Genomic DNA, 13,386 nt, shown 5'->3' with positions numbered 1-13,386 from the left:
TATAACAACAGGTTGCTCGGCGCTCTCTGCTAATGCATATTTAGGCAGACACAACCAAGTAGCAAAAATTATTCATTTAAAGATGGCCAACAACCTTAAACTTATGAAGAATCTTCCACCATATTTCAAATATGACCCTGAACCAGTCCTTGAATCTTCAGAATATGTTCTATACTGGGACAGACCAATTCTCACCGACAGAACAGTAGACTATAATAGGCCCGACATTGTGCTGATAAATAAGGAGACCAAAACAGCAAAGTTAATTGATGTTGCTGGCCCGAATAGCTACAACCTGCAGAAGACCGAGTCTGAAAAAGTTAGAAAATATGAGAATCTAGCAAATGAGATAAAACATGTATGGAAATTAAAAGAAGTTAGCATTATTCCTATAATCATCTCGGCAACAGGCATAAAATAAAACAACCTAAATAAAAACAACCTAAATAAACTGCAGATACCACCAGCAGTCATAACAACTATGCAGAAAGCAGTACTATTGCAAACATGCCATATAGTGAGAAAGTTTTTGGGCGGAGAGAGATGAGATGAAGTTCTCCTTCGTTACGTCCGAGTCTAACCCCATACACTAGAGACAGACAAGGGGTAGGTAAAAGTTTTCCAGCTACGGCTGAGAAAGTGCAGAAAATCGGTAAATAATAATAATATATAGCTCCCGTATATAGCGTTTAACGCCTTGGGAGTAGAAAGATACAGCTTACCATGCTAGAGCCGTTCGGTATACAAGGAAGGTAATGTGGCTAGCACTATGCTTCAACCGCCTATTATTACCTCAGGATTGTGAATCCCAAGTACTCATTTAAGGCTGAGTCGACCTAGGTACCAAAACTATTTTTATTCTAATAAAAATAGTGGGCTGATGAAATGCCGGCTGTAGGATTCGAACCCACAACCTTTAGAACTCGAACACATTGACAGCCAGGTCGCAACGACCAGCCACCAGCCAGGGACGCTAGTGTGCGTTGTATCATTTGATTTAATGGTATTACGTGTCGCGTTGTATCATTTTAATCATTTGATTGATGGTCGTTGGCTGGCCGCTGCGACTTGGTCGTCAGTGTGTTCGAGCTCTTAGACTGATGACGAGAGTTGTACCTCTACGTACTGTACATACGCCAGAAATTTTTATCATTATGATATATTTCATAAGTCCCACTGCATTCTGCTATTCTTGTTCACTTCCTACTAGACATTTTACCACTTCTGCCACACAAAATTTATTTCGCGTCCTATTAGAGAACTCCTCCCTTTGTTTCTACCATCTACAACAATTGAAAAGGGTGTGTTCGGCGTCGTTTTCAACTTGACAGTAATCGCAGTCCGAAGTGTCGATTTTCTTTCTAAAGTACATTGACAAAATTATAGGATGACAACTTAGGTACGTTAGCATTTACCTGGCTTTGCATTGTTACCTGTACACTTTTAATGTAAAAATAGATGCAATTTTTCTTAAATTACTTAAAATCGGCTTGTCCAAAATTGTTGAAATTTGGCATGTGTATTCAGCATATTTATGCAGAACTTTAAAATACCTATTTACAACTCTGCTCTAAAATTAATAGGGGAGCCAATATTTGGGTAGTTCAAAATTTACATGGGATTTGCTGTTTCCAACGACGATGCACCACACGGTATAGAATTTTTACTAATTTAATGCAGATAAAACTTTAAAGAAAGAAATTATTAGAATATTTGTTTGACCAGAAATTTTTATTTTTTAAAATATTATACTGAATCAGGCATTTCTTTTTTAAAAATTAGTTTCTTTAAAATTAGCGTTAGTGGGAAAACACTATTTGTAATAAATTAAAACAATCATTTTGAACAAATTTCTCATTTCTTATATCATAAAAACGTGAAAAAAAAATCAAGTGAACAAGACTCTTGCATGTTTGGTCTTGGTTTTCCGCAGTCTTGCACTTGTTGGTCTTGTTCTTTGTTTGGCTTTTGTCAAGTCCCATACATTGATAAAGTTCACTCTGTCCCACGAATGTTGACAAATCTTAGATTTGTGAAAATTTCCATTTTTTGGACTTGGCAAAAAAATATATTTTATTCTGTTTCAAATTCAGTTCTTAAACTATGTAATTTTTATGTGTACTATAAATCACTTTATAATTTGTAATATTAATCTGTTACCTAAATAATAATAATACATAATAATAATTGTCAGTACAAATTATACTTAAAGATTACAAACGTTGGTGCCGTGAATAAATGAGTCTCTTTAACAAATTATACCTAAGGCACGTTTACTAAATGGTTTAATAATGGTAAAATATTTAAGTAAGAATTATCTTTCGCTTTGTTTCAAAAACATTCTTGTGTTATACTTATTACTTGCAGTTTTTAAAAAAAAAATATATTTATCTTTACAATTAATTCTTAAATAATTATAAATGATTAGTCTTATTTAATTTAAATAAACAGAAAAATTTATTAAGTAGAATAGGTAGTAGACATACTACATGGTTATGAAAAATATTTAATCGAAAAAAAAAGTACTCATAAAATTCTCCCTTTATTTCCGCTAAATCTTCATTAGGCAACTTTATTTGTCATATTAATGACAAAACAATTTAGCTCAGTTATCATGAATACTATAAAATTACCCATATCATTATTGTCCGTTTAATTAAGACACAAGATGGGGGTTTCGGTATTAATAGTGACAATAACGTAGTTTATGTTACTAAAAAGTTTGGTGTATGACTTGATGAAGTTTGAAAGAATAGATAGTTGTTTTTTTTTAATTTTAAAAGAATATAAACTTAAAATCCGTCAAAAGGATAAGTATCTGAATAGCCATTGGGATAACCATGATGAATTTTAAAAACAGTAAAAGTATTAAAAAAATTGTTGATAAAAGGTCTACCTAAATCATAATTAACCGCCTTTAATTTATTTAAATATTCTATGCTTTTATTTGTTATATAGTGTTTATTTGTTTCTGTATAAATAAATTTGAAAAAAAAAAATTTGGAAATTTTCAAAGTAAAATAACTAGGTTATTTTGGACTTATTTGTAAAACGGTAAAGGAAAAATGTATTTCTTTTATCAAGATCTACCAGCCCTGAAAATGTTTGCACTTATGTAAGACTCATTCTGTATAATTATGTGGTACTAAGTTGAACCCGATATGTTAACATGAATTGGAAATTTTCATAGTAAAATAACTAGGTTATTTTGGACTTATTTGTAAAACGGTAAAGGGAAAATGTGTTTCTTTTATCAAGATCTTACCAGCCCAGAAAATGTTTGCACTTATTTAAGACTCATTCTGTATAATTCTGTGGTACTAAGTTGAACCCGATATGTTAACACTATTTGGAAATTTTCAAAGTAAAATAACTAGGTTATTTTGGACTTATTTGTAAAACGGTAAAGGGAAAATGTGTTTCTTTTATCGAGATCTACCAGCCCTGAAAATGTTTGTACTTATTGAATGAAAATGTTTGTGTACTTATTTAAGACTCATTCTGTATAATTCTGTGGTACTAAGTTGAACCCGATATGTTAACATTATTTCCTTATTGACATATCGGATTCTGCCTTTGTACCACAGAATTGTTATCTATAAAAAATGAGACGTAAATAAAAGAAGGCGAAAAAAATAGAAGGCTGTAAAACCCCATACTCACAATGGGTTCATGCGGTTCGTCGATGCGGTTCGCGAGTTCGTCATGTAACCTTTTTATAAAATCAACGATTTGATGCATCGATGCAATGCGCTCTGACGCAATTCGGCGAGAAGTCGATTTTTGGACGAACCATCTAAAGACGATTTGGACGAACGTATAAGAAAAGAGTTCGTATAAATGTATGTCCAAAAATGCTTAGTTTCGGAGATACAGGATGTAGAAATTTCATTTTTATTTCGATATTTTCCAAATAATTTAAGAAGTAATATAAATATTTGGATGAAAATTGGTGTCTGGCAGTTTTTGGACATGCATTTAACTGGTTTGAAGAGTAATAACTTTTCACCCATACCTGTATAAAACTACTGAGGAAAAAATATATATTTACAACTTTTTTTACATAAAAAAAGGTCTCTTGGTAAAAATCGCTACGAGTAATGGCTCTCGAGATATTTGAAATTGAAATTATCAATACCTGTCATCATTGACAAATTAAACATGTTTACCAAATAGTTATTAGGCTGAAATCTTAAATTTGAAATCTTTTTGTGCCAAAAGTTCAACAGAAACTGTTTAATCATCATTTTTTCGCAGAAAAATTTATGATCAATTTAAAAAAATAAACATTTATTATTTCAGTCAAATAACTCAATTCAACGTGTGCTTATTTTTTGTCAATAATGACATGTATTGACTATTTCCGTTTTAAATATCTTCAGAACGGTTGCTCGTAACGATTTTTACCAAGAGGTATTTTTTACGTAAAAAGTCATGGTATATTTTTTAGTCAGTAGTTTTATACAGGTACCGTCGAAAAGTTATTACTCTTCAAAACAGTCAAAATGTATGTAGGTGGCGCCCCCTACAAATAGGAGTCATTTTGACATCAAAATCAAATTTCTCGTATCACAAAACTTCCAGACACCAATTTTCATCCAGATATTGACGTTACTTCAGAAATTATTTAGAAAAAATCGAAATAAAAATGAAACTTTTACACCCTGTATCTCCGAAACTAAGCATTTTAAGACATACATTTATATGGACTTTTTTACTTATTTTTATCTGCAGAATATGCTGCTGAAGTTTCCGGAATACAGTTCGGACCACCCTGTATATTAAATTTAGCGTTGGCCGATGGTCGTACAACTTTTATTTCCTTTGATCTGCGTTTGTGTTGAGTTTTTACTGTCACACCACTAAACACTACCAAAAAAACTCATGTTTCATTATATTTCAAACGTAAATATTACATATCAATCATCAAGAAAAAGACTAAAAAAAGAGTTATTTTTTCAGTAGTCGACTACTACATTTTTAACTTATTTCCGAATAAATACGTTTTGTCTGAATACTGGCACATTCACCCTATTATAATACATAATATCGCACCATCAACCGCTAAACGAATCAACGTGACAACACCGTCCCATGCTCGCCATACACGACCGTTCGCATCCCCCAACATTTTTCTCCGTGTACACCATGTCCACTAAGCGAACGACGGCTGCGCCAACCCCCTGATCAATACTCGGCCGATACTAGGGGTGGGTGGGGGTGTGCCGGGTGCACGCGTACGCACCCGGCAGCCGCCGAAATCAAGTCGCCCCGCGCTCGGTCCAGCTGCACCAGCGAAAACATCGGCATGTTTGGTGCGATACGTTCGGCCGGACCGGACCCCAATATTCTTCTTCTTGGCTGTCGACGGCGAACAGAAAAGAAAACAGTGGCTTAAATACGGAAAAAGAGGTTTATTTCGATACGGAAGTAATGAAACTATTGAGGAGCTAAGTTCCTTACGCGATTCTTCATTGAAGATGCGTTGAATCGGTGAATTAGTGAACTGGGAATGTGTATTGTATGTATGTGTCCTCTCGATGGATATTTTAGAACGTTACGTCAATGCCAACTTCTGGATTCCTAATGTTTTTTTCTGAAAATGGTAAGTTCAAAACAATATATATAAATGCACGAGGAACAGAATGTTACCTTTATTAAGGAATTTAATTTTTTACTGTAGCATCTTATTCAACAAATATATTATGTGTTGTTATAAAATCATCTGTTGTGAATTTCTAATAAGCAATGTTATTGGAGTTAAAGATTACTACAATGCGATATTTCTCGTACTACAACTTTCATTCATAACGCGTTACTATACAACGCCCTTTGTTGAGCTTATTGTGCGTTTGTTTTCTGACTTTATAAACTGCATTTTTTGAGAGGTTTGGTTTCTTTTTGAGAGATAAAACAAAAACCCTATAAATATAAAAATATTTAATAAGACAACACAAGAAAATAGTAACCAAAACAATATTATTATTGAACTAGCACAGTTTTAGCAGAAAATAATACATATCTACTAAATGAATCTTCAAATTAATATTGTAGTGAATATTATTCTCTAAATACATTTTGTATGTATAACTTTAATTCCTTTTCTAGCTACTTTAAACCGAAAATTACTGAATCCCATTCACGGTCCGTTTCAAGGAAGACAGTGAAATGTTGCAGGTTGTAGAAGAAATAAATAATCTTTAAAATATAACAGGCAGTTACCTTGCTAGATGTAATAATTTAACAATAAATACTGATTTAATAGCTTCCAATGCCAAAAATGTCTTAATGCAATCAATTTTTACTACATATATGTAAAAGTATGCTTGATATTGATTTGTACCGCGAAGATATGGGGTAAATGCTCAAAATCTTAGTCATTTAGTGCGATGCATTTGGATGGACCGGACCGGAATATTTTTCTTCTCCTTTGGAGACCGCGAACAGAAAAGAAGACAGTGGATTAAATAGCGAAAAGGGCATTTTTTATTGCGATTCGGAAGTGATTTCGCGATGTCACTATTTAGGAGATAAGTTCCTAATGCATTCTTCATCGAAAATGCGTTGAATCGGTGAATTAGTGAACTGGGAATGTGCATTGTATGTGTCCTCTCGACGGTTATTAGAACTGCCCGAAACAATATACATTGATGCATGAGAAATAGAATATTATCTTTATTAACACTACAACTGTCTGTTCATTCATAACGTCTTACTATACAATGCCCTTTGTTGGACTTGTTATGCGTTTGTTTTCTTACTTTAGAACCTTACTACATTTTTTTAAATCATTGATAACTAATTCAAGAAATGAGAAAGCAACCTTATAAATATAAAGATATGTAATATGAATGATATTGATAATAAAAATACACGAAAATGATAACAATACAATATTGTTATTGAACTAGCACTGATTTGGGAGAAAAATATAATTAGCTTTACTAAATGAAGGTATATTACTTAAAATTAATATTGTAGAAAATATTTATCTCTAGGTATATTTCGTTTGTCGTTCTTTGCAAACAACTTTAATTGCTTTTCTGCTTGTTGAACTGATATTTGGTGAATCCTTTTACTACAAGAAAGAGAACAAAAATTTGTTTTAGAAGAAAGCAATAATTTTTAAAACATAACAGCGGTTATATTTATATAGAAGATAGAAGTAATAACGAGTGGTCTGATTACTAATTTAACAGCTCCTAATACCAACAATTATCAAATAGCATCATTTTTTTACTATGTGTAAGTACGTTAAAACATGCTCGATTTTGATTTGGACTATGAAGGTGTTATGTTTAAAATCCTAAAAAACACATCAAGGGAGATAAAACATTACACAAATATTGTGACAAAAACAATGATGATATAGCACTGATTCGTTAGAAAAATAATATTCATTTGACTAATGCAGTAAATATTTTCCTCAAATACATCTAGTATGTTGTTACCTACAAGCAACTTTAACTGATTTAGACTTGTTGAGCTTAAGCCCTTCCCGAGAAAGAATCTCGACAACTCAACATTCATTTTCATCGCCATCATCATTTAGCTTATTCCGTCTACTGCTGAACAAAAGCCTCCCTTAACTCTAGTCATTTCTTTCTATTTTGTGCCACTTGAATCCAGTTTCCAGCCACTCTCTATTAAGAACAACCTCGTTGATGCCGATGGGGAGATGATATTAATCATCTCCCCATCGGCATCAACGAGGTTGTTCTCTGCTTCTATAGGCTTCGTGTCTTGGTCTCCAATCCACAAGTCTCTTTGTCCACCATCCATCTATTATCCTAGCCACATGTCCTACCAATTCCATTTAAGATGTAAGATTCCTGTTCGATTTCGTATGGTATGATTGAGAATTTTATCTCTAAGTGTAACTCCCAACATGGACATTTCCATTTTCCGTTGCATGACCTGTATTCTATGTATGTTCTTTTTTGTCAAAGTAAGTGTTTCAGCTCCATACGTAAGGACAGGCAAGACACACTGTTGTGTTAAAGACCTTTCTTTTTAAACATATTGGAAGATCAGATCTCAGTATATGCTTTAGTTTACCTAATGCCGCCCACGACAAACCTATTCTTTGTAGACACTCAATATGGCTTAGTTTTATTTAGAAGAGGCATCTAGATGTAGATTGTATGGGAGGTGGGAAGTTAATGACCGCGACCTCATAGATCTATTGTGTTCCCTTTTCTTGAGGTACAACTCATGATACAGTCAAGGCTTTGACAAAAGCCAGTGTCTGAGACGGTTTTACAGAGGATAGTTCTCTATATCTGATATCAGTCGTACCAAAGTTTATGGTACGAATGGTTGTCGCCTCGGCTGTAGTGATGAGGTATTTAGATGTTTCACCATTTTCCCCACAGAATCTATATTTTCCATTATTTCTTAGCTTCAATCTCCTGAGGTGTTCATTGAGGAGATTTGTTCATTGATTCATTGAGGTGACAATTTGTTCTTACTTATCAAGGAAAATCTTTGATTTTTCTCTGTTGTAAATTCTGAGCCGTTTGCTAATTTCCATTCCAGGTTATGAATGGAGTCTTCTAGGTTCTTGAGTTCCGCCTTTATGTTTTCTTTTTAGATTCGAGATAAGTATTTATTGATATATTAAGCTGTACGAAATAATAAAAATTACCCAAATTAGCTAATAATAAATATATTTTATACAAAATACGTTAACCTACTGTTAGGTTTTGGTTATAAGACTATTAAAATTAGACAACAGAAAACTATTCCTGAATAATTAAACAATATCCTCAACATAATACTGATTACCTATATTTAAAGAATTTAAAAGTTACTAAAGGCCAAATATTTTTTTAACTAAAGATGCATTTATTATTCGCAAGTTCGATTTGGGTATGGGCCGGCAGATCTGTTTGGGAAAGTGCACGAATGTATCTGCTGTTTCATTGTGGCGGTAATTTTATCATGTCAGCCGCGGGCAAACTTTCCGATCCGTAATTTACGTGTTTAGTTCCCTTTCATTGAAAAACGGCGCGTAGAACGATCCCTCATTTCATTTAAATGTTATTGATTTAACAGAAATAAATGTAACATTAATTTTATCGTATGTAACTAAGGGATATATTATAAATTAATTGGTAAATTGAAATTTAATGCTAATTATAATGTTTGGTTGAAGTTGGTAGTTAATGTTTCACATTGAAGAAAATTGTTATGTCGAATTTCCAATATCTTTATTTTCTAATTTATGTATGTATTTATTACGTTTTTGATAGTTGTATCACTCTTCGGTGATAATAAGTTAAATATTAATACTAATGTTTTAATCAGTTCAAAGGTTCTCTAAAAAGATTTTAAACCACAGTCATAATAGACACAATGAACTCACTATACAATATATACCGGGTGGTGCATCGTCGTTAGAAACATAGTCCCATGCAAATTTTGAACTATCCAAATATTGACTCCCCTGTTAATTTTATAACTAAGTCGTAAATAGGATTTTCAGGTCTGTGTTATGCTGAGTATTCATGACAAATTCCAACAATTTTGGACAAGCCAATTTTAGCTAATTGAAAAACTGCAACTATCATCTCAAAGTGGTAAAATCATAGGTTGGCAATGTAATGTAATTTGTAATGTGATTTTTTCTGCTGTCTACACTACTACGTTATAGTACCTACAGTTAGTGTCACCGAAATGCATTTTTGTAAATTAAAACTTAACTGTAAGGTTACTTACCTAATAATTTCAAAGTAATTTCTCATTTATGAAAAAAATACATTTTTCCATAATATGTGGGAAAATGCTGAATTGAAATATTCAGATATATAACATTAATATTACATTAATAAACTCATCACGACGTTAGACCAGAAAGATTTTACACTTGCGTGATTTCAGTCATTAAACTCGTATAAGTCGGTACAACTCACAAACTTTTAAAAAATGTAATAACCTTATGTTAGGTTTTAACCCTACCACATTTTTTATAAAAGGTGTAATTATTAAAGCAATTTTCGATTTATACCTTAGTACGGTTGATTTTAAGTGTATGATACAGAAAACACGTGAAGGTATTAAGAAAGTATATTAATATTATAGAATTTTTTTTAAACTCAATGTTAAAGTATTTTTTTAAGTATATTTAGGTTACTTACAATGAATTATCGAGTGATATTTTCATTATTTTTATATGCTTCATATTTTATGAATAATTTGCAATTATTGATCATTCCGATTCTACCGATTTCTTTTTATTAATGCTGTCTTTCACTTCATTTCTAAAAAAAATACTTTTGGGCCTCTACTTGTTCTATGAAGTTCCAATCTGTTACATTATGTCCTTGATAGGTCAGAGATTGATATTTACTTCCAGTTCTTCTAATCTAGCGATATAGGTAATCGGTATCTTAAATTGAGTCTTTATATTCATCATCATCATCATTTTCAGCTTATTCAACCATTTCCAATTATGGTGTAGCCTCCCTCACATACTCTCATTGTAGTTAAGCCCATTGTGGTCTATTGTTGGCGGGCCCAAGTTATCCTTGCGAGTTTCCTAATATCATGGTCCCATCTCAGGTTCGGTCTTCTTCTAGGTCGCTTAATTCCTCGTAGATACAATGCTGTAATTTTTGTTCTGATTTTTGAGTCTCTATTTTATTGGTTGTTATATCTCCAATTTATAATATATCCAGTCTTATTCAACATTTGCTTGGATGCATCATTGGAACAATGGAGATAAGAATGTAGTGGAATGGGGGGACATAACACTCAAAAATAAACAATAATATATTCTATTCACAGTACCGATGATCAAGTATACTGACACGAAACGAGGAAGACATTCAGTATACATTCAGATAATTAATTGAGAAATATGGTAGATTACTAAAAAAAATTAAAAAACAGGATATTTATGCATCCATTTATAAATTATAATAATAATAATTTAATTATAAAAATATTATAATTTATAAAAATTTATCAGTCTACATTTTTTTATAATTTGCTTTAACTGTTACTGAGTTAGAATGTAGAATGGTAGAATGTATAGGAGGGGGGTTAATCACTGCCACCTTCCAGATATATTATGTCTCCCTAATAATGAGATATAATCATAATACAGCCTCAGGGCTTTAACAAAAGCCGGTATTTTGAGACGGTTTTACAGAGGTTAGGTCTTCGTCTCCGAAATCAGTCGTACCAAAGTCTATGGAACGAACGTTTTAGGAGGGAAAGCGACCACGAGGAAGATCACCCAAGAAATGGGTTGATCAAACTAAAGACCTAATCGGCCAAGGCCTTCATGAAACCGTCAGCATGGCTCAAAACAGAGCGGACTGGCACAATACGATAAAAACCGCTACAGGAACATCATAGTCACTAATCCCTCTTCAGGGAAACGGACCAAAGAGAGAGGTCTTCGTCTCCGAAATCAGTCGTACCAAAGTCTATGGAACGAACGGTTGTCGTCTTGACGCTCTCATTGATAAGGTGTTCTGGTGTTTACTCATTTTCTCCACAGAATCTGCATTCGCCGTTGTTTATTAACTTCGAACTACTGATAATATGCAGACAGTGATCCTGTTGAAAACCTCGTGACAGAAAGATTGTTCCTCTCCGAAGATTGTTCTTACTTGTATAAAGGAAAATTTTTATAAAAGGATTTCCATTCCAGGTTACGAATGGAATCTTCCATGTTCTTGAGTACCGTTTAAACTCGGATTTTACTTTGGAAGTAGAACGGTTCCGGTCCAGTTAGTGGAGTGTTCGCTCCTTTGCTAATTTGATCGTTTTCTTTTTCATTTCCTTCTCTTCATTGGTGGGCTTGTACCCAGAGTAGGAGGTTTGGTTACGTTTATTTTCTTTGCCTAATTTATTCAGTTTCTGTAGGGATTATTTCAATAATATAGGTAATTGATGGTTACTGAGTTGATCGCTTTTAATGCTGCCTAACTATCGGATAAGATGGCTATTTCTTGTTCTAATAGTTCCTGTATATGATAAAATGCACTACATATCTTTCGATAGCGTAGATTTCTGTCTGTAGGATGCTGGGGTCGGTGTATGGCAGAGTTACCAGATAACTACCTTATTTTGAATAGAAAATTATATTTAAACTTCTTTTTGAATAACCGATTAAATCTTCCATTTGTAAATATTCAGAGAGCTATTCTTCAATGTTAAGGAAAAACATCTTATCTGAAGAGTTGATCAATTTAAGGTCTTCTACCCTTAAGGTATGACTACAGCTTATTCATTAGGGAGTCATTCAACTTACGATCGTTTACATGGAACTCTGTGTACTTAGCTAGCTGTTCAGCAAGTCGGATTCTGAGCTCTATTGAAGTACCGTTTATAAAAAGTCTCGAGACTGGATAAAATGCAGTACGCATCTTTCGATAGCGTAGATTTATGTCTGAAGGATGCTGGGGTCGGTGTATGGCAGAGTTACCAGATAACTACCTTATTTTGAATAGAAAATTATATTTAAACTTCTTTTTGAATAACCGATTAAATCTTTCATTTGTAAATATTCAGAGAGCTATTCTTCAATGTTAAGGAAAAACATCTTATCTGAAGAGTTGATCAATTTAAGGTCTTCTACCCTTGAGGTATGACCACAGCTTATTCATTAGGGAGTCATTCAACTTACGATCATTTACATGGAACTCTGTGTACTTAGCTAGCTGTTCAGCAAGTCGGATTCTGAGCTCTATTGAAGTACCGTTTATAAAAAGTCTCGAGACTGGTGCAACGTTGGCGGCAATTGAAGCGGGGCTACTCAAAAACCAACGTAAAGGACCAGCTGATACTCAATGAGCTGTGGTGTAAATATATTCTATATATATTCCCAAAATAAGGCAAGATAGTGTTTTTGTTTCTCATTTAGTAGGAAAATAGCATAATCCTTTTAATGACACTTGTATCTCAAGATCTCACTGTCTATATTTTATTTTATGAAAATGTTTGTATGTATGTATATCCGGTTTTTAGAGTGCTCTTCATCTGTTGCCCTAATCTCCTGGTTTCTTTCCGACATGGTTCTGTCGATTCCTTGATTCCAGGAAAGTTTAGGTCGGCTTCGGTTACGCCTCTGTCTGTAGGTGTCCACTGCAACACTTGCTTTGGTATTCTCTCGTCAGCTATTCGTTGTACATGGCCGTACAACTACAGTTGTTTTGCTTGTATTTCTTGTACAATGTTACTCTCCTCCTTAATTTTTTATTCTATTCTCATAATCTACATTGAATGTCTCTCGCTTAACTGCCATATCTCAGAACCATTACGCTTTTCAGGATCGCATTATAGATCAGTTTTTTTCTGTGATCCGAGATATCCCTAGACCAAAGCACCGAGTATACCTTTATACATTGATTCCGTTCTTTTATTTCCTTTTCG

General features: G+C 33.3%; 1 protein-coding gene across 4 annotated transcripts in view; it reads left to right on the top strand.

The window, feature by feature from the left end:
* The window catches only part of LOC115891936 (SH2 domain-containing protein 3C), a 236,290-nt gene that overhangs the window by 105,515 nt on the left and 117,389 nt on the right, over positions 1-13,386 (top strand). The window contains exon 1 of one of the 4 annotated variants that reach the window (XM_030889091.1): positions 5,340-5,605. The exons of the other annotated variants lie outside the window; for them this stretch is intronic. The gene's annotated coding sequence lies outside the window, so the exon portion shown is untranslated. Of the gene's footprint in view, positions 1-5,339; positions 5,606-13,386 lie in introns of those variants that run through there. 4 annotated transcript variants of the gene reach the window in all.

This window comes from Sitophilus oryzae, unplaced genomic scaffold, assembly GCF_002938485.1.
Source record: "Sitophilus oryzae breed Bouriz unplaced genomic scaffold, Soryzae_2.0 scaffold_1009_pilon_pilon, whole genome shotgun sequence".
Taxonomy (NCBI): domain Eukaryota; kingdom Metazoa; phylum Arthropoda; class Insecta; order Coleoptera; family Curculionidae; genus Sitophilus; species Sitophilus oryzae.
The sequence above is the reverse complement of the archived record's forward strand: the minus strand, read 5'-3'. Positions and strand labels throughout refer to the sequence as shown.